Here is a 22,092-nt window from a genome sequence, read left to right on the forward strand (position 1 = left end):
ATAAAGATTTATTTTTTTTAAGAAGAAGAAGAAGAAGAAGAAGAAGAAGAAGAAGAAGAAGAAGAAGAAGAAGAAAATGATTGATACAGGAATGCAGCCTCTTAATTTCTTACTGAATTGGCAGTACTATTACTAACAACAGAACATTTGAAAGTAGTCACTTATCATTATAAATAAAACCAACCAAAAAGAGAGAGAAGGGTTATACTGTTCTTGATTAGAAAGCAATCATGTCTTCCTGAACCGTTTTTTTTACAACCCAGACAGATTCATATGGAACGTTCATTTAAAAACCGAAATCCCTTCCAGACTGGGGAGTATTGTAAGAATGTCAGTGGGGCAGGAAAGCTAGCCGCAGCAATTCTGAAGGCTGAAGAATTTTAATTTCAAGCATTAAAAAGCCATTTTAAATTGAAACACAGGATGTAAGTTAATAAAGCCTAAAACATACACGAGGCTGCCAATTTTAGAGTAGAAACAGTAACAAATTACTCAGGAGTAACCAAATGCAAGGAAGTAATAAGAGAGCAAATGTTTCCTGAGCGACCTCCTTCCTGTCCTTTTGACCTTTCTGCTTTTCTATTGTACATTATATTATATTCTTAAGAAAACATCTTATGCAGGTGGTAAACATGGTGGCAACAGAGTTTGCTTCCAGTGAATTGGCCAATTTTCAGAAATGACCTCTGGGGCCAATACCAACTTCCAGAAATACCTCGCTAAACATGTCATGTAATGTTCCGCGTTCCTTCCCCCGTTGCATTTTGGGCTCACCTTCTGAGACCCACATGGTCAGACCCTCCCAGTGTCCCTATTTTCCAGGGACAGTCCCGGATTTACAGAAGCCGTAGCGGTTTCTGATTTGATCCCAGAATGCCCCGCTTTTCCTTAGGACGTCCCTATTTTAACTGGATAAATGTTGAAGGATACGGAGTGTTGTGACCCTCGAGCCAAGGAGATAAGTAACTATAGAACCTTTAGAATACACCTGAAATCAGCCTTGTATAGGAACGTTTCTTAAGGTTTAATGCTTATTATGTTTTTATATGTGCTGGAAGCTGCCCAGAGTGGCTGGGGCAACCCAGTCAGGTGAGTGGGGTATACCATAGGATGTCAATATTTTCATCTGAGAAATGTTGGAGGGTATGCCTTTGCATTTAATCAATAAGATCAAGGAAAGTCACAGTTATTGCCAAGTTTGAAGCAGCTCAAGAAGAATGTTTTAGAAAACATACAGTTCTCACTGCTCAAGTTGCTAAATGACTTCTTGCAAAGGCATTGTTATTATTTATAATACTCTCATTCATCTATGGGGTATTAAAACAAACATTCTTTACTGCAGGGGAGGACTTTAGTAATCTGGCGCTCTGAGCAAGGACAAAATCTGGCACCCCTTGTAGGTGCCAATATAAATACAGTGGTACCTCCAGTGCTACAGTGGTACTATAGTGGCCACTTCGTGAGAAGAGAAGACTCCCTGGGAAAGACCCTGACGTTGAGAAAGATGGAGGGCACAAGGAGAAGGGGACGACAGAGGATGAGATGGTTGGACAGTGTTCTTGAAGCTACTGGCATGAGTTTGGCCAAACTGCGGGAGGCAGTGGAAGACAGAAGTGCCTGGCGTGCTCTGGTCCATGGGGTCACGAAGAGTCGGACACGACTGAACGACTGAACAACAACAACAACCTCCAGTTACAAATGAGATCCATTCTGGAGGCCTGGCCGTATCCCGAAAATTCCGTAACCAGAGGACTGCTTCTGCCGCAGGTTTGCTGTGGCCGTAACACAAAGATTCCGTATCCTAGAGGTTATGCAACATGAGGTACGACTGTATAGGTATTATTATTATTATTATTATTATTATTATTATTATTATTATTATTATTATTATCCTCCACCTCAGCTTAGTGCCCTGTGCGGCAGAACTGCCCACACTGCCCTAAATCCGGCACTGTTTACTTTACCCAGTGGTCATTTTCCTGAGAATCTGTGACAATAGAAAACCGAAAACAGGCATAATTGAGGCGTATTAAAGATGTGAGTAAACACATTTGTGCACTTAAGGATATTTAGTAGACAGCTGAAGAAGGGTTCCTTATCTGAACAGTTCAGAAGAGGTAATAATTAACCATAATAATAACCACTACAGGTTTTTAAAAAAATGATTTAAGAAGTGAAGTATGTGTCTTCGTAGATGGATACATATTTATTATTATTATTATTATTATTATCATCATCATCATCATCATCATCATCAATATTTCTTTTTGCTAGGCTTTAAGGAGTCTAAGGTTTTAGAACGCTGGTGTTGGGTTGTATCCAACTGGGTCATACTCAAGGTTAGACCCATTGAAATCAGGGGACTTGGTGGTGCTTAACTTGACGGATTTCAGTGGGTCTCCTCTAAGCATGACTTAGCTGCACATCATCTAAGGCTATTAATAAAACCTTCCACTATGCGGTAACACTGGCGTTCAACTTTATAGCAATATCAACTTCAACAAAATTAGAGATTTTGGTCTTTACTTGGCAGTAGGTGGTGAGAAGGATCGACTTTCGTCTAGACAAAGTTTTATCAACTGAACAGAAGCAGGAAAAAAGAACAACAAAATATAAAACCTCTAAGAAAGTTGTCATATATAAAATTATAATCATAAGCAGACCAATAAGATAATATAGAAAAAAAACTGTAACAAAAATTAGAAACACAAAGAAGAGGTTCTTCTGCTTTTTTAAGTACAGAAAGAGAAGAAAATTCCAAATTAATATTTGCCTTTTAGGCTTTCAGCCTCCAGGAAATTCCAGAACTAAAAAGAATGTTAGTAGGTAATATATTTACCTAAGGGCAATGTACACAAACAGATGAAAAGGAACAAGAGAGAGAATAAGAAATGTACTTCAAAAGAATGTGAGCCTAACTTTAGTGTAGCAAACTACTAGGATGAAAATCTGAAGAGACTACAAATGTTGTGTTCAGGATGAAGTTGGCCCAAAAAGTCACGGCAGGCAAAGAATGTTTGGTGCAGAGCTATGAAGTAAAATAAAAATGGCATCCTGAATCTATACTGACAATTCTGCAGAATATGATGTCCTGTTACTGCAGACTAAGTTCCAATGAGTTTCGTGGGACTTGCTACTGAGCAAACACACTTTAAGACAGGCATCCCCAACCTTTGGCCACAGGGATGCCTGCTTTAAGAGATTGCACTGCATTTTGATTAGTTGGTCACAGTGCGGGTGGAGAAATTCAGTGAAACTTCTCTCTTTAGAGATCCTAAATCAGCGTTTGGGGGGTCCGTTCAGAAATAGGTGGAGGTGGAGCTGGGATTAGACTTGGAGCCTGTTCTGGATCCCGCTGAAGGGTCATATTTGCAGCTGCGGTGAATATTTGGGCTGCGGTGCCCTAAAAGTGAAATGCAATCCCATGGAGGCTCATCTGCCACCTACTGCACTTAGGGGTGATTTTTTTCCCCTCAGCACCAGGTGTATACCTTCTTACTTTTACTTGTCTTTTAAAATGTTGATTGAGTTGTTTCGGTTGGCTCCCTGCTGCTGTTTTTCTGTTATTTTAATTGCTGCTGTTGATTTATTGTACCATTTTATTTCTGAAAATTGTCAGTTCATGTTTGCACTTGCCAGTCAGGGAGTTTCTTCTTCTTCTTCTTCTTCTTCTTCTTCTTCTTCTTCTTCTTCTTCTTCTTCTTCTTCTTCAGATGAAGTTTTGAGGTACAAACCAATTAAATAATGAAGTTTCAGAGCTCCTGATGAGGAAACAGAAGGGCCAAGATCTTCTCTCAACCCCCCCCCCTGACATTACCATTATGTGCGATATCGCTGAGTGTTACTGGGAACTTTCCACACAATTTCGCGCAGATCCCGCGTGCCACAGAATTTGCCGTTTGAAGGAGCACTGGTGGAAGGTACTTTGGGGTGGAAAAGACATTTAACTGGTGCGTGTTGCCACCTTGCCACTTGAATTCGCACAATTTCACAAGACCCCTTTCTTCTCGTGAATCTGGCAAAGGGGTTGGAAGCCACAGAAGAAGGGGGGGAAATTGGATTGGAAGTGGAGGAAGGCAATAATGATGGTGAAAATCGATACAGGGGTAGTGCATTAAGGAAGGGGAAAACGCTTCCAAGTTTAGATAGGCATACTGCTTTTAGTTAGGCTTCAAGGAATGAGAGAAAGAGGACTAAAGAATAATAACGACTGCTAGCGGAATGACTGATGTAGTTGTTTTGTTTGTTTAGGAATTTATAAACTGCAGTTCTGCCCAAAATAGCACACAAAGCAGTGTACAATACTAAAAATTAAAATTGTTAAAATGTAGTTATGGAGCCTGAGGAAGTCAGCTGAGGAAAACTTGCCAGAATGGGTCACAGGAACGAGCTGATGTTACCCAGTCTGCCCCTCTTATACGCAAGCACAGCAGCAGGGCACGATTTCAGTGGTGGTGGTGGGAGCAAGGGTCTGTCACCAAAACCTGCAGTTACACTTCAATGTGTCTTCTTAGAACTGTTAAAGGGTGCCTACTGAGAAGCTAGTAGACATCCTGAAACCAGTTGAAGCTTCCAACTGAGTAGAATTCCGAACTGGGCTAGATGGAATATACAGTGGTACCTCTGGTTACGGACTTAATTCGTTCTGGAGGTCCGTTCTTAACCTGAAACTGTCCAGTACGTTTCTGAGCACAATTCAAAGTGTTGGTGCTGACCTTTAAAGCCCTAAACAGCCTCGGTCCAGTATACCTGAAGGAGCGTCTCCACCCCCATCGTTCTGCCTGGACACTGAGGTCCAGTGCCGAGGGCCTTCTGGCGGTTCCCTCGCTGCGAAAAGCCAAATTACAGGGAACCAGGCAGAGGGCCTTCTCGGTGGTGGCACCTGCCCTGTGGAACGCCCTCCCACCAGATGTCAAAGAGAAAAACAACTACCAGATTTTAGAAGACATCTAAAAGCAGCCCTGTTTAGGGAAGCTTTTAATGTTTAATAGACTACAGGTGAAACTCAAAAAAATAGATTATCATGGAAAGGTTCATTTCTTTCAGTTATTCAACTTAAAATATGAAACTAATATATGAGATAGACTCATGACACGCAAAGCGAAAAATGCCAAACCTTTATTTGTTATAATTGTGATGATTATGGCATACAGCCGATGAGAACCCCAAATTAACAATTTCAACTTTGGGGAGATCATCAGCTGTATGCCATAATCATCACAATTATAACAAATAAAGGCCTGACGTATCTGGCTTTGCATGTCATGAGTCTATCTCATATATTAAACTCCAGTAGCTAATGAAAACAATTGCTTACATAAATGGACTTTTCCACGATATTCTAATTTTTCGAGTTTCACCTGTGTTGTATTTTAATATTCTGTTGGAAGCCACCCAGAGTGGCCTGGGAAACCCAGCCAGATGGGCGGGGTATAAATAATTTATTATTATTATTATTATTATTATTATTATTATTATTATTATTATTATTATATTATTATTATTATTATTATTAAATATTACTTAATGTGAGGTACCACTTTAGCTAATGGGGCCTCCCGCTGCCGCCGCGCAATTTCCATTCTCATCCTGGGGCAAAGTTCTCAACCCGAGGTACTACTTCCGGGTTAGCGGAGTCTGTAACCCGAAGTGTTTGTAACCCGAGGTACCACTGTATTGACCACATTCACATGACAGAGTAAGCCATAAACAGGCCACTACTATGCATGAGTTGACTGCACCCGATCCACTCCTTCCCACTCATGTTGGGGGGGGGAGCAAACTATGATCTCTAGGCTGCCACTGTAGCCAAACCAGGGATTATCGTTGGTTTTGCTCCAAACAAGCCACAGTGGTTAGCTGAGGGTTTTTCTTGGCTTATCAGCATAGCTTGAGTGGAGAGGAAGAAAGCCAGGAGTCCTTGGGTCAGTTGTTAAATTGGGGGAATTGCAGCTTTTCTCTCTCTCCAGTATGGCTGAAATAGGCGGAATCAGCTCTTATATAAGTAAAGCATGGTTTACAGCTGTGTGGATTTTTCCATTACGAAGCACAGCATAAGGAAGCTCCTTATATTTCTGAAGGGCAACTAAAACGATGGTTGGCGATTAGAAGGTTTTAAGTCCCAGAAACAGCAGCCAGGTATATAAACTTACAGATGCTGGGGCAAACATAATGATAGAGAAATGTATTCTATTCTCTCTTAAAATACTGGAACTTGGGGACAGCCAATTAAACTAGATTCAAGGACAAGCGCAAGGACATGTTTCATCACAGAAAACATAATGACCGATGGAATTCATAGGCACAGAATGTAACAACAGTCACTAAGATAAGGCGGGTTAAAAAGAGATTCAGCTCATAGAACAGGCTTCCTCAAACTCGGCCCTACAGCTCCCATGATCCCTAGCTAACAGGACCAGTGGTCAGGGATGATGGGAACTGTAGTCTCAAAACATCTGGAGGGCCGAGTTTGAGGAAGCCTGTCATAGAAGAGAGCCAGTGTGGTGTAGTGGTTAAGAGCGGTAGACTCGTTATCTGGTGAACCGGGTTCGTGTCTCCACTCCTCCACATGCAGCTGCTGGGTGACCTTGGGCTAGTCACACTTCTCTGAAGTCTCTCAGCCCCACTCACCTCACAGAGTGTTTGTTGTGGGGGAGGAAGGGAAAGGAGACTCCTTCGGGTAGTGAAAAGCGGGATATCAAATCCAAACTCTTCTTCTGTAGGTGGCTGTCACCTACAGCAGCTAAAAGAATTTTCCATGTTCACAGGCACAAAAACATGGGATCCTAAACAATGGGCGAGTATGACCAACACTGGACACAACTCCGAGTCTCGTTTTTTTTCCTCCCCCCCTTTTTTTTACAAAATGGCAAGGGAGGCGTAGAATGGAGCCTTGGGCTACATCCAATAGTCCCCTGGCTAAACAGCATCTTACAAAAGAAAGAGAGATTCCTGCCTCTCAAAAACTACATTCCCGATGCAACTGGGCTGCGTGAGACATAAGGATGAGAGGATTTCTGCTATGGCCATTATTTATTCTACTTTATATGGTTTTATTAGGTTCTCTTTCTCTCTTTTTTAATATTTATAATTTTACAAGTTTTCCACATTTACATTCACCGAAAGAAAAAACAACAACATTGCATTTCTCATTGACCTCTCTTCCCCCACCTTCCATGGTTCGATGTAGTTATCCTTTGCTGCTGCATATTCAAATCACTCCATATTCTTTCCTCTTCAGTTTTATCTCAGCTTATTTTACACTGCTGAATCTACCCTAATCCCGCTGATGTTTTAATTTTTTATAATGATTTTTCAAATATTCTACAAACCTTTCCCAGTTTTCCTTAAAGACTCTTCCTTCCTGCTCTCTTATTCTACGAATTTAACTAGCCGTTTCTGAATCTTCCATCAATTTCATCTGCCATTCCTCCTTTTTGCTGGTACTTCCATTTCTGAGATTAAACCGCTTGGGCTCCCATAGTTGTGTATAAAACACACACACACACACACACCGATCTCTAGGGATATCTAGACTGATTATTCCTAAGAGAAAGGCTTATGGTCTTCTTTTAGGTCCTCTTTCTGCTCTGCTACCCTGCAAGTATTGCATTGCACTTTTAATAATTTGAAAATGGCACAAGTGCTTTGCATTCAGCCGTACGTTAAAAAAAACAAAAACGGGTGGGTGTTTAATTAACGAACAAATAAACACTGCCACTTCAAGAGACAAGCGAGGAAGCACTCCTTTCTATACCAGTATTATTTAAACCTCTGCACTGACACGGGTGAAGTCAAGATGGGAAACCATGAATTTATTATTGAAGCGTAGGATGTTGTGGGGGAAACCAGCAATGCAACTTGGTAATGGGCTGAACACAGAGGCAGGAAAAATGTCAATATGCAAATAGGTGAGCTAAGAGCCTTATTTCCTTGTAGCATGATATAGAATATTGCTGCTGCTTCGTTTTCCACATAATGAGACAAAGTAGAATATATTGTAGCAGATCAACCTCTATTGGAAAAAGCACAAAACCATTTAAAATGCCAATCACATCATGCAAGATTCATAAAATAATGTATCAAGTGTTCCAGCGGTAATTATGTGGGTGAACCCAAATAGTGCTTAAGACCACAAATGAACTAGTCAAATTATTATTAGGGGCTGTACAAGATGATTAACTTATTCAGACCGTTGAAACACTTGCAGCCCTCTTTCCTTTTGAGTGGGACAAACTGGACTGGAAAAGATACGGAAGGCATATTTTACTGAATTTAAGAAAGCCCCTGACATTTGCTACGTGCTGTGCAAAAATTCAAAACACTACAACTCAATGCTTTCAGGCTAATTATCTAAAAGTAAGGACAAGATACCATACTTTTCCAGGTATAACAAGCCCCCTATTTTGGGGGACTCAAAATTCAGAATACGGGGGGATTCCCCAAAGTTTGGGAAGAATTGCCCAGAGTTGTTGAGCTTTTTTAGGGAGGAATGCCAAAAAACGCTCACCCGCCAGACCGACAATGCCGCTCGCGTGCGTCACCAATGCAACCTATCCTCTGTTCCAGGCACAGGCAAACTCTGGCCCTCCAGATGTTTGGGACTACAATTCCCATCATCCCTAGCTAACAGGACCAGTGGTCAGGGATGATGGGAATTGTAGTCCCAAACATCTGGAGGGCTGGATTTTGCCTATACCTGCTCTGTCCCATCGCTGAAAAAAGGCAGCAAAAAGCCCACCCACTTGCTGCAGCGACAGCCAATCAACAGCAGACCTTGCCGCCGTCACCAACCGCAATCCCCAACTTGCGGCAGCCACCAATCCCACGTCCCCACAATACACTACCCATGTATAAGACAACCCATAATTCTGAACATGATTTTTCAATAAAAAACATAGTCTTATACACGGAAAAGTGCGGTACCTTGGAGAGGATAAGGCAGGGGTACCCAGAGAAAGAGAAGAAGAGGAAGAAGAAGAGGAAGAGGAAGAAGAAGAAGAAGAAGAAGAAGAAGAAGAAGAAGAAGAAGAGTCTGGATTTGATATCCCGCTTTATCACTACCGGTAGGAGTCTCAAAGCGTCTAACATTCTCTTTTCCCTTCCTCCCCCACAACAAACACTCTGTGAGGTGAGTGGGGCTGAGAGACTTCCAAGAAGTTTGACTAGCCCAAGGTCACCCAGCAGCTGCATGTGGAGGAGCGGAGACGCGAACCCGGTTCACCAGATTACGAGTCTACCACTCTTAATCACAGTTGAAATGTGTTCTTTTACCAGCCCTGGCCGGGAATCTTGCAGCTCTGTTCTGAACAGGTTACCAGAATGTGAATAAAAATAATTATAGCTGTTCCTCCATACTCGGTCTGCCTAGAGACTTAACTGAGATTGGAGTGCTTGGGTGGAGGGAAAAATGGAAGCTTGCAAACAACTCCAACTGTGGTTTGACTGTATGTTTGGTGACTCAAACAATTGTTTGGATCCACAACAGTGGTCGGCACAAATCTTAAGTTTGGCCTAGTACCTAAGCACAGCCCTTGTGTTTATATCGGCTCATAACAATATATAAATTGTAAGTATGGAAAAGAGACAGACACCCACACGCATATTTCTAAGTCTCTTGGGAAATGTTCCCCAAACTGCAGTATATGTTTAACAGCAGTTTTCCCTGGCTTCGTTACCTACATATTTCTCTTCAATCCTATTCAACTTCGCTCGATGAGAAATGATGGCATTTAGAAGATCACAGCGCTGTTGTGCTATTTTATGTTTGCAACTAAAGAAAATTGTGCTGCTGGCTGAAAACGTGGCAACGCTTCAACTTTGACAAGGTGAGCAATATATCTCCTAAAAAGAGCAATTTAAAACACTCTGTCCCACCATGACAAGAAGTTTTACATAATGGGGGGAGAATAAAAATGCAGCACCTGTGGATCCCAGGCTTAACTAAAACATTAACCTGAAAAATGGGGACACAGTCTTGCCGTTTCCAAAACACAAACAAATGAGGTGACATTTATAGCTAATTTTAAAATGTTTCATTCGTTTTTTGAGAAACCACACATCTTTCTCTCTCCCCCCCCCCCCCCAATTCTCTCCTATAGTTATAACCACAGCAGAATCCACTGCTGGCTCAGAAGGTCTCTCTGCCTGAAGCAAAAGCCAAATAGTGCCTCTCTCTGCTTCATGGGCTTTGAAGACACTCAAACTCAGGACTCAAGAGGAAGGCACGCTTGGTAAATCCACACCGTGATCAACTCCCGCCTGGAAACCAATGTCCCCACTGTGGAAGGATGCCTGGATCCAGAATTGGCCTCCACAGTCACTTATGGACTCACTGTTAAAACCATATTTATGGAAGACAACCTTACTCGGCTACAAGTTATAGAAGAAGAAGAAGAAGAAGAAGAAGAAGAAGAAGAAGAAGAAGAAGAAGATCATGGAAAATATGGATTGATATAATAGAGTTTGGAGAAGATGCAGTTTTAAATGATTAAAAAGGGACTCCAGGGAAGAATTGGGAGGAAGTCCTGAGATTCGGAGGAATCTCTGCACATGGATATGTACTTACAATAATTCTTATAATTTTGTATTGTAAAAATCTAATAAAAATGATTTCGAAACACACACACACAAAACAACCAGTAGAGACAATGCTGACATAGATGGACCAAGGCAGCTTCTCGTGTTCTTATGTAGTGAAAGGAAGCACAAGACCTCCTGAGGCACACTTCCAATCCCAGGAAGAATCACTGGGACAAGGTATGTCCACAGACCCTATTTCAGCCACCAGCCACCATTTTAATTATTCCCTTTGCTCATTCTCCCCTCCCAGAATCCCACCCTCTGTGGTACTTTGGCGCTTAACGCAGGAGGGAAAAGTGAAGCGAAAATCAACAGACTCCAATCAAACTAGTGACATTGTTAATACATGCTTCCCATTGAACTCCCTAATGTAACAAAAAAATTATGCCGCGTGAAGACTGATGCTGCAAACTACTAATAAATAAAGCTGGGACCTCTATCTTCGATCTCATCAGCAATTTATTTCCATTAGCCGTGCAATCAGTTCTGCAGACCAGGAACAAGGCCTGCCACACACTTATATGCACCATGAAAGCATGAAAGCAAAGGGGAAAATCTCAAAGGACCTCACAGATTTGAAATTCACGTGCTTCCAAAAACCTGCACTATCAAGCAGGGAAAACATTTAGCAGAACTCAGGAATATAGGTTAGTTTTTAATTCCCTCTAAACTTTTTTTCCCCTTTGAATTTTCATTTAGTGCATCACTTGGGACACAACAATGCCCTATTTCCTCGATGCAGAAGAACTGTGGAATTAGCAGACTAGCCTGTTTCTTATGCGTAGTTTCATATTCTGAAGCGTTTACACTGCATTTTCCTTAATACCACAGTTGCATATTCATTGCCATATTTCCCTTTAACTGCTGTCACTTAAATTGTCATGCAGAACAGGGCAAATCAGGGTCAGTTTGCGTAAGCCGCATCACTCTGAAGAACTTCATCAGTCTCTATTTCAATGCATTATGCAAAAATTTTGACATTAAGAGAGCCTTAACTGACAGCAAATGAAATCAATCAGCAAATCACTAAGCCATAATAAACTCCCTCAAGTTGGAGCTAACCCTTCCTTTTCCAGGCCCTCACCTAAGCACCCCATCAAATGATATCCCTTTCCAAAAAAAGCTGACAATTACATTACAAAATCCAATATTAATATGGTGCAATATTTCACACAGCCTTTTGACTTTCAAACTCTTTACAAGGGTAACAAAAGAAAGCCACTATAAAGGCAGTTTACTGAAATACTAGGTTGTCTTCATGACAAATTGCCCTAAAAATGCAAGATATTGAAATACTGAAAGTAGGCTTCTAGCTGTTCAATCCTATGCTTACTCAGAAGTAAGTTCTGCTGTCTTTAATGGAATTAATTTCTGAGATGGCATGTCTAAGATTGTGCAGTAAAAGTGAAACCAGGAGGCAACCTTAAGTCTTTCTTTTGAAGGTCATGAAAAGTTGAGGAATGGACTGTCCCAGTCTTGCCTCTGTCTGACCAGTAAAAGTAAAGGGACCCCTGACCATTAGGTCCAGTCGCAGACGACTCTGGGATCGCAGTGCTCATCTCACTTTACTGGCCAAGGGAGCCAGCATACAGCTTCCGGATCATGTGGCCAGAATGACTAAGCTGCTTCTGGTGAACCAGAGCAGCGCAAGGAAACGCCGTTTACCTTCCCACCGGAGTGGTACCTATTTATCTACTTGCACTCTGATGTGCTTTCAAACTGCTAGGTTGGCAGGAGCAGGAACTGAACAACAGGAGCTCACCCCGTCGCGGGGATTCAAACCGCCGACCTTCTGATCGGCAAGCCCTAGGCTCTGTGGTATGACCAGTACAAACCTCCAAAAGTAAAACTTGGGCAAGAGGTGTCTTAAGGATTAAAGTATTTCAGTCAGAGCTCATACTTTCATTTTAAAGGTGGTTAAAAACTTCAGCGATGACTTTATCAGCTCTCTGATATAGTGGCCCTTCTTTCCTTGTTAAAAAAAAATCCTTGTGCAAATTAATTGAAACAAAGCATGTTTTCTATCCTACTCATAATCCTGTACTCAAAACAAACACGAAAAGCCAGTTGATCATTATGGTGTTGGAAGCCTGCAGCCAATAGAAGGAATGATGCGCTCGCCACAATACATTGAGGTTCTACAAAATAGAGTGATTCCAGAGCTGGAAAAGAGGTATCCTGACGGTACTGGGACTGGGCAGCGGGACCTAGCCCCCTGTCACACATCAAAAGTGGTGAAGAAATTCATGACAGAGCAGCAAATACAGGTGCTTGATTGGCCAGGGAATTCCCCGGACGTAAATCCCACTGAGAATTTGTGGGCTATATTTAAAAGTCGCCTCCGTGCTGTAGACTGTATGACTATGGAGAAGCTCATTCAGGCGCTGATTCGAGTGTGGGACAGGGATCCGAAAATCAACAGTGACTGTTCAAAACTAGTAGACTCTATGCCAAACCATGTTCAAATGCTGCTTAAAAATAGCGGAGGTTACTAATGTACGTATATGTGAGTTTTGTACAATGTTTCCTTCAATTAATTTGCACAAGGGTGTATGTTTTCTGCTTTTCTTAACCCATAACTGTTACACAAATGCAAACACATCTAAACAGGCTTTGGTGTACAATGTTTATTCTCCTCCTGCTGCAATATTCTCTCATGCCTGAAAGCGATTCGTTTCTAAAAACACAGTCTGCCTTTATCAAGCCATAAGTTGGCCCCAAATGTCTCTTGCACCACTCCCTTACTAGTTTTGCAATGTTGGGTGAGTTTTACATTCACGGCTAGTTGCCAAACCTCAACAATTCAGCCCTTAATGGCAAAGTATTAAGATATATAAAGGCATACACAAATGTGGGCACCGTTTGGATGGCAAGGATTTCTCAAAGTGGGTGAAAAATAATGCAGGAAGATAGGCTTCTCTGAAATCTCAAGAGCCCATTGGATAAAGAAATTGGCCCTCTGATCCCATTTACAGTTCAAGATCATCTGAATTCCACCGTGTTTTCCAACGGATGCAATGAGAAGCATTAGTTGAGGGAAAGCTGAATATTCTGAAGGAAAAACCAAGATTTCTTTTCAATCACAATAAAGGAATCAAACGGAATGAAGTAAAGCTGATAGGTGTAAAAAGAAAAAGGGAAAGTTAAAAAGAGGGGATCCCAGGAGGACGTGTGGAGAATGTGGAACCGAGAAGAAATTTAGCAGGAAGAGAGTACAAAAGAATTTGTAAAGAGGGTGCTTTGCCAGGAAGAATATACCGGTACTTTCTTTGCAGTTCGTTTTCCTACAGTGATCTCTCTACAAAAACCACATAGAGCTGCATTAATACAAACTAAGCACAGGAATATTTTAGGGATTTTTCATTTTGCAGAGTTAATTCCCTGTTTTTAAACATATTTAAACCTACAACTGTTAAACCAGTTGAAACGTCGAAGTGCAATATACCTTCTAGGTAAATTTCTTAGTAGAATTGTAAGTCGTGTCAGAATTTCCGCCCCAATCCTGTGTCCGTGTATATGTGTGTATGTGTATATATATATATATATATATATACACACACACACACACACACACACACACAGTGGTACCTCGGCTTACGAAGTTAATGCGTTCCGAAGGCACCCTCGTAAGTCGAAATCTTCGTAAGTCGAAGGCGCCATCTCCAAACGGCAAAAAAATTCATATGTCGAAAAAACCGCATTCAAAACTTCGTAAGTCGAGGTATCGTGCCGCCACTTTCCCTTTGCAAGTCGAAAAATTCGGAACTGGCAGCCATTTTTTTGCTTCCGGAACTCATTCGGAAGTCGAAAAAAACGTAAGTTGAGTCGCTCGTAAGTCAAGGTACCACTGTGTATGTGTGTGTGTATATGAACACACACATACACATATCTTCTTGTGAATTGTGGAAACTAGAGGTGACCTATCTGTCCTTTGGGGCGTCAGCTGTCACTGCTCATGTCAAGTGAATATTGAATATTTTTGCAAGCAAATCTCAAAAACAAGAGGGATTCAAATTTGTTGTATATTACATAAAGCAGGGCGGGGGGGCAAGGTTTGGAATATTTCATGTTTCTCTGCGTAAGTGGTTTTACCAAGCGTGGATGCGGGGAAGAGAAAGGAGGCGTACCTTTCTGCAAAGACCCTCTTCTCTCGGCAACCTCCAAATTGTAAGGCCAAAATATATCTTTTTAACTGGAAAACCTTTTTTACACCACACTTTGTCGTATCAGATCTCACAGTGGCATACAGGAGAAAATTAAAAAAACTGAAATGAAATTCATTTTTCTCCTTGTACACTTACAGAAAGAGGAGGTACGTGGATGGGTGCAAGTACTTGAATGTCCAACTTTCTTTTCCACCTAAGCAGGTGAAATTTCAAAGTCATGGGGAGGTGTGTGTAAAAGAGAGGGGTAGAAAAAGGGGGGGAGCGAGGAGGTTCCCCCCCCCTTTGATCTGATGAATTGCTCTTTTAAAAACTGCTTCCTTGCAATGGTGTGAAGCAAGCAAACAAGTAATATATATTAAGCTTAAGGCAAATCCCCATATGCAAATTTCTCTCTCTCTTTTTTTTTGGTGTTACCTCTCTTTTTTTGTAAGTCTACGCGGTGTAAGTGGCCCCTCTGTACTCATGCCTTCAGCAAGAATAATGTTTTCAAAGGGAGCTACTTAACAAGGATCGCGCCAAAGCGTTGATCGTGAAAACGTGCGCATTTTACACGTCTGCAAAGAGCCACGATTTGATTGGGTTTGAATAATGAGGAGTTCTGCCACCTGGAAAAAGCGCGGCTTTGCCCTCAAAAGTACTTTTCTAAGACGCAATATTTGCCACAACGTTCCGAACAGACAAGAAACAACATAATTATCTTTGTATTTGTAGATAGATATTTCCCCTTGGGCCCTGAATGCTTTTCGCTGTACTAGTGCTATTGAAAGAAGGAGGGGGGGGTTAAACGTAGCAGGGACCTAACATTTCAAGCTGCATTTTATCTTTGCCCAATTGATTAGAAGAGCAGGCAATTTTGCTTCTGTGCCCAATACAATATGATAAACCATGACTGCATCATACATGGATACATAATTTACATAAAATAAATGGAAGACATAAGCCCTTTATAAATTTATAATGATTATACTCTATCTCTCAGAAGCGACGTCAACACTCTACTCTTGCTGCTATAAAACGAATTATACCCCTCCTTACATTTGTATAGCAGTTTTCAAACAAAAGAATGCCGTACCGGTACAACAACTGTAAAATTGCCGGTAGCATGCCTGGACCGGCATGCGCTACTACAACTCTCCTGAAGTAAGGAGGACCAACTGTGAGGATGGTCCATGATTTACACTTCCACTCACCTTCTCTTTTCCCTGTCTCCCTCACACCACACAATTCCTTCAATTTTACATCCTGAAAACCAACATCTTTCTGGCAGATGTTTGTGAAGTAGGACACAGTCAGTAGGACATGTGCACATCTTAAAAACCCAATTCTGAAGTAATGGACTACAGTACCTTTGTTCTCAAACGCCTTGCTACTCAAACAACTTGAAACCCAAACACTGCAAACCCGGAAGTAAGTGTTCCGGTTTGTGAACCTTTTTCGGAAGCTGAACGTGCTCCGTTTTGATGGACTGATTGTGTGACTGCGGTACATGGTTTATTGCTTTCATTTTACGGATCAATAGTCTCGTTAGATAGTAAAATTCATGTTAAATTGCTGTTTTTAAAAGTATGGAGCGGATTATCCATTCTTAAATAAATCAGCCCTGAGTGTTCACTAGAAGGACAGATCCTGAAGTTGAGGCTCCAGTACTTTGGCCACCTCATGAGAAGAGAAGACTCCCTGGAAAAGACCCTGATGTTGGGAAAGATGGAGGGCACAAGGAGAAGGGGACGACAGAGGATGAGATGGTTGAAGAGTGTTCTCGAAGCGACTGGCATGAGTTTGGCCAAACTGCGGGAGGCAGTGGAAGACAGGAGTGCCTGGTGTGCTCTGGTCCATGGGGTCACGAAGAGTCGGACACGACTGAACGACTGAACAACAACAACAACAATCCATTGTGCATTACTTTCTATGGGAAAGCGCGCCTTGGTATAGGAACAGACTTCCGGAACGGATTAAGTTTGAGAACCAAGGTGCCACTGTATTATTGTTTATCAGTTTCATTTACATTTCGTTTTTATGTATGCTGTGCCTTCCCGGAAGCCGGACAACACAGAACGAAACATTAAATGATGGGACGTCTTCCTTTCTCCCCATTCCATAGCGCACACTTCATTATTTCGCTAGGTGCAGACTCTCTTCAATGGGCCTGCACGGGCCATACATCTTCCAGAAAAAGGAAGGGAAGCATCACTGAAAATGGTTTTTGCCTGTCCCCCAAAGAGGGCAAAACAGTAAGAGAGGGTGCTGCAAATGGCCTGTGGGCTTTTACGTTTCACACCTCTGAGCACGCTGGAATGGTTTTATATGCTCCTTCCGGAGAAAATCACTAAGGGCTACAATAATCCTTCCACTTATTTTAGCAATCGGGTTTTGATACGCAAATAATGCCGAAATAATTGAGTCACTCATTATGCCATTTATTAGCACTCCGTTCTTTTGCTGCAGCAGTGCTCAATTGCCCCACATGGTAACTCCTTCGTTGTGCAGTGGCAATAGAAAGGAGCTGTCTATGGTCTTTTTGACACCTGATAAAAACATTTGGTTTGTTTGTTTAGGCAAGCCTGTCCAAATATACAGACGCTGCCGGGTGTTTTAATCTGGTTTTCGCTCATTGTTGGTTTTCATGATTTTTGAAAGTTTCTAATACTTGTTTTTAACTGTTGTTATTGTTTTGTGTTCTTTTTGAAAAACTCTGAGTTTTTATTAAAATCAAGCATTATATAAATGTTGCAAAATAAAATTATTAAACAAGTTTTCCAGTCACTCCTGAATTGCAGCAAAGTTTTATTAAATTTAAAGCTTTCTTCCTATAAATCATTTTATCACTTTAACTACTATCCGCTTTGCAGTGCAGTTAAGATTTAGGCTGCCATCCCATCCACACTTACCTGGGACTAAGCCACATTGAACTAAATCTGATTTACTACTGAGTAAACATGCACGGGACTGCGCTATTAAGCAGCTGTTTTGCCCAGTAAAAAGGTAAAGGGACCCCTGACCATTAGGTCCAGTCGCAAATGACTCTGGGGTTACGCCGCTCATCTCGCTTTACTGGCCAAGGGAGCCGGCATTTTTCCGGGTCATGTAGCCAGCATGACTAAGCCGCTTCTGGCGAACCAGAGCAGTGCACGGAAATGCCGTTTACCTTCCCGCCAGAGCAGTACCTATTTATCTACTTGCACTTTGACGTGCTTTCAAACTGCTAGGTGGGCAGGAGCAGGGACCGAGCAACGGGAGCTCACCCCGTTGCGGGGATTCGAACTGCCGACCTTCTGATCAGTAAGCCCTAGGCTCAGTGGTTTAACCCACAGCGCCACCCGCGTCCCTGCTTTGCCCAGTACCAGAACTTTAAAAACACATATCTTGCTCTGAATAATTAGTGTCCACTGTTTATGTACTTTAGGACTAAAATATGGGGTCCTTAGTTATTTCTGACACGAGTTTAATGCAGTAAATTGCCTGAAGAAATGAAACATGATATTTAAACCATTGTGGAAGAATACATTTCACAACAAAGAAAAAAGCTCTGCGAGACACATAAAAACAATACCTAGCATTTATACTAGTTAAGGGCTCACCAGGATTTGTAGGCTGGATCCTTTTCCGAACTGAACTTAATATCATCTGCACATCCATGCACTGAACTTATTGCCTAACTGGAGAGGTCAGTGGGACCCACAAGGGTGAATGCCAGCCATTTACTTATGTGGCAGGAAGAAGAAGAAAAATGGAGCCACAGAGGTAGGTTCTACCGATTTCACAGCAGCCTTTAAAAACTACCGGTATCTGCCCTGAGTTCTGCTTCTTGGTCACACTATAGTATGCTAAGATAATGAAAGACTGGGACAGAATTGATGGAAACTGGTGTGGGCAAATGAAGCCCTCATTGGGGGGGGGGGAAATGTACCGTATTTTTCCATGTATAAGACTAGGGTTTTTTTTTTATTTAAAAATTATGCTAAAAAGTGGGGTTCGTCTTATACATGGATAGTGCATAGGGTGGACGTTTGATTGGTTGCTTCCGTGGCTGTCAGCGGCTATTAGGCATGTTATTGGTTGCTGCGTCAAAGGCCGGTGTTGACTGGCTGACGCTGTGGCAATTGTGCGGGCAACTGGCAGCTTCTGCCGGCGAGGGGATAACGAGAGACGGATTTTGTGACGTGTGCGGGTGAGCGATTTTTGGCAAACCCCCCCTTAAAAAAGCTCAACAACCCTGTGCAATCCCCCCCAAAGCTCAACAACTCTGGGCAATCCTTCCCACAAAATAGGGGGAGTCTTATACATGTGGGAGTCTTATACATGGAAAAGTACGGTATATATGATTAAAAGATTGTTTTAAATCCTATATTTGGAGGGGTGTGTGCTGTTTTTAAAACTATGTTTAGAGGTTTTTAGGGTGTATCTGTAATTGCCTAGAGTTATATGTAAAAGGTGATTCATAAATTAAACACAACAAGAAATAATAATAATAATAATAATAATAATAATAATAACAACAACAACAACAACAACAACAACAACAACAACAACAACAACAACAACAACTGCGAGTAAATTTGGTATTTCTGTGCTCATTTGCAAGTGGGGAACAATACATTTAAAAGTGGGTTAGTTGTTCATTTAGAGGATATTCGATCATGCAAGATTTCATACTTCAGGTATTAAGACACCCTTGCCACAGAGTAATACAGAAACTTTAAACTGAAACAAGATTGGGAAATAGGTAACGTGTGTGCATGTGAGTGTTACAGGAGAGTAACAGGAAGAAAGAACAATTAAATAAGAATCACCTTTATCTGGTTTAACTAGGCAACGACCTGACTAAAAATCCTTTATTTTCAATTGATTACAGTATTCCCATTTCCTGCTCCTAAATCTTTGGAAGGGTCTCAAGCAAAAATAATAGAAAACCACCTGAACAGAGGTCCTCTGCAGTTTTTAGACATGAAGAGAAAACATGACTAACACAGGGTAACAGCCAATGTCAGTCAGAAGAGACCCATTGAAGTAAGTGGAGTTAAGTGACTTAAGTCCATTGATTTCAATGGATCTACTCTATGACGTAGTTGGAAAGAATCCATTATTTATTAACCTTGACTTTTTTCCATTCCAAAAAGGTTTTTTTGTCGATAACTATAAAGGTACTTTGAATAGCTATGTAATACTGGGGGGGAAATACATACCATGTAGATTTTGAGCCACAAAATACACGTATAGAGCATTTTAATGATGGCTTCTTTCGTTTTTATACCATTTTGATGTTGGCCGCAAGCAACACTGGAAAGTAAGACCCATTGAAATTGGCTACACATACTTTCCAAGAGCTTTGCTTGGGGTTAGGTTACTTGTTCCTATTCTTAAAACTCTGGGGCATAGCCACCTGGAAAACTCCACAGGTGACAAAGCCAAAGTATTTTATCTCGAAAGAGAAAATTTATACATGTCACTCAGCGTACAAGGTGGACATTCCTTTCGCCCCAGGGCTGTTAAACTATCAGATTGGCCGATAGTTTACCTAACCAGTCTGGTGGAGAAAAGGAAGCATGAATTTGGGTGCTTGCAGGAATCAGAACCGCAAGGGCCAAACTAGATGCGATGCTGGGAGATCTGTGATTTAGTTGTGAAAGGAAGCTACAAACAACCCAAGGAACTTTCTAGCACAGGGGTCAGCAACCTAAGGCCACCCCCCCGTGGGCCGGATGCGGCCCAATCGCCTTCTCAATCCGGCCCACGAATGGTCCGGGAATCAGTGTGTTTTTACATGAGTAGAATGTGTGCTTTTATTTAAAGTGCATCTCTGGGTTATTTGTGGGGCATAGGAATTTGTTCATTTTTTTCTTCAAAATATAGTCCAGACCACCACATGGTCTGAGGGACGGGGGAAGGGCCCACGGCTGAAAAAGGTTGCTGACCCCTGTTCTAGCACTTATGTGCTGGGTGTGCATGTGTGTGTCATAATCCTTTCAGCCCCATGCTGTTTTCCAAATCCAAATCTCTTCTAGTGTGTTCTTTTTATAATAAATAAATAAATGTACAACCAGGGCTGGGGGCCAGACTTGAAGAGAGGGCTGGTGTGAAGCTGACAATTCAGTCCACTCCAAACACACCTTCCTCCCAACAGGAGAGGTGGATATGATAGCTGTTACATGCAGGTGTGCCGGGTTCTGCCCCACATCGGGGGTGCCCATCGTATGCATAATGTCACACGGCGCAACGGGCCCGTCAGACCCTCCCATGGCTGTGACAAGCCCCGTTGGTCCTTGCTGCTCCATGTGATGTCAAACGAGTGACGTGTTGGGTCGCCCTGCCAGCCCCCCCCAAAAAAATTATGGGTGCCTCGGGACCCACCTGGTGTTGTTGTTCAGTCGTTCAGTTGTGTCCGACTCTTCGTGACCCCATGGACCAGAGCACGCCAGGCACCCCTATCCTCCACTGCCTCCCGCAGTTTGGCCAAACTCATGCTAGTCGCTTCGAGAACACAGCCCAGCATAAATGGTGCCTATGGTCATATGCTCTTTCTGCCACTGCTTTGGCCAGCACGACTCATGCAAGCACATGGACATGCTTCAGCAGGGATAGATGGCTGTGTTTTAAAGTGAGAGCTCAGCTCAGCTCCTAGACACGGTGGCTAACCTGCCATCTTAAGTCACCCAAAATGCATTTGCTCAGGCCTATAGATTTCATATGGAAGGGCCACCATGGATGGATGGGAGCAAAGTTTGACCCTGTTCCTCATCAGTGCCCAGCCTGGCTGACCATGAGTGCTGGGCTTGGATATGACACCAATCACAGATATCCTGATACCACACAAAGCTGGGGCCTAAATCCAGGCCCCTCACCAGGCCCAAGACTCAATCTTTGCATTTCTATATCCAGGTATGGATCTCCTTACTCAAGGCACTCCATAGCGTCTCCATACCAATGACCCAACCATCCCCAGTACAATATTCCCGCATTCTGATCATCCTACTGCAACCTCATTTGTCACTGCAGGGGTGCATGCCCAAGGCCAAGGTCCAGAAGTTTAATGAAGTTCTTTCTGGCAAGGGCACTACTGCGACTTTGTTAAGAATGGATCCATTCACAAAAACACTTAAGCACTTAAGAATTCTTGGATCATTTATATGATGGCAAGAAGATAAGTTGGGGCTTGCACTCCGTTCTAGAAGGGCTGCTTTCTGATTCCGATGCCTTGACAGCTGCATTCATTGTTTATTTCATTTGTCAGAGTACTGTCTTCAGCCGGTGTCAGAAAATGGCTAAAAAGATCAATAACGGTGGAATCTTTCTCAACCATTTGAACTGCCCCAGCTGCGGTGAAACTAAGGGACTCCAACACACCCTG

At 42.2% G+C, this 22,092-nt stretch overlaps 1 protein-coding gene across 1 annotated transcript in view; it reads right to left on the reverse strand.

Moving 5' to 3' along the window:
• The window catches only part of CCDC171 (coiled-coil domain containing 171), a 190,377-nt gene that overhangs the window by 33,497 nt on the left and 134,788 nt on the right, over positions 1–22,092 (reverse strand). The gene's annotated exons all lie outside the window — the stretch shown is intronic.

The sequence above is a fragment of the Lacerta agilis genome, chromosome 16 (genome assembly GCF_009819535.1).
Source record: "Lacerta agilis isolate rLacAgi1 chromosome 16, rLacAgi1.pri, whole genome shotgun sequence".
Classification (NCBI taxonomy): Eukaryota; Metazoa; Chordata; class Lepidosauria; order Squamata; family Lacertidae; genus Lacerta; species Lacerta agilis.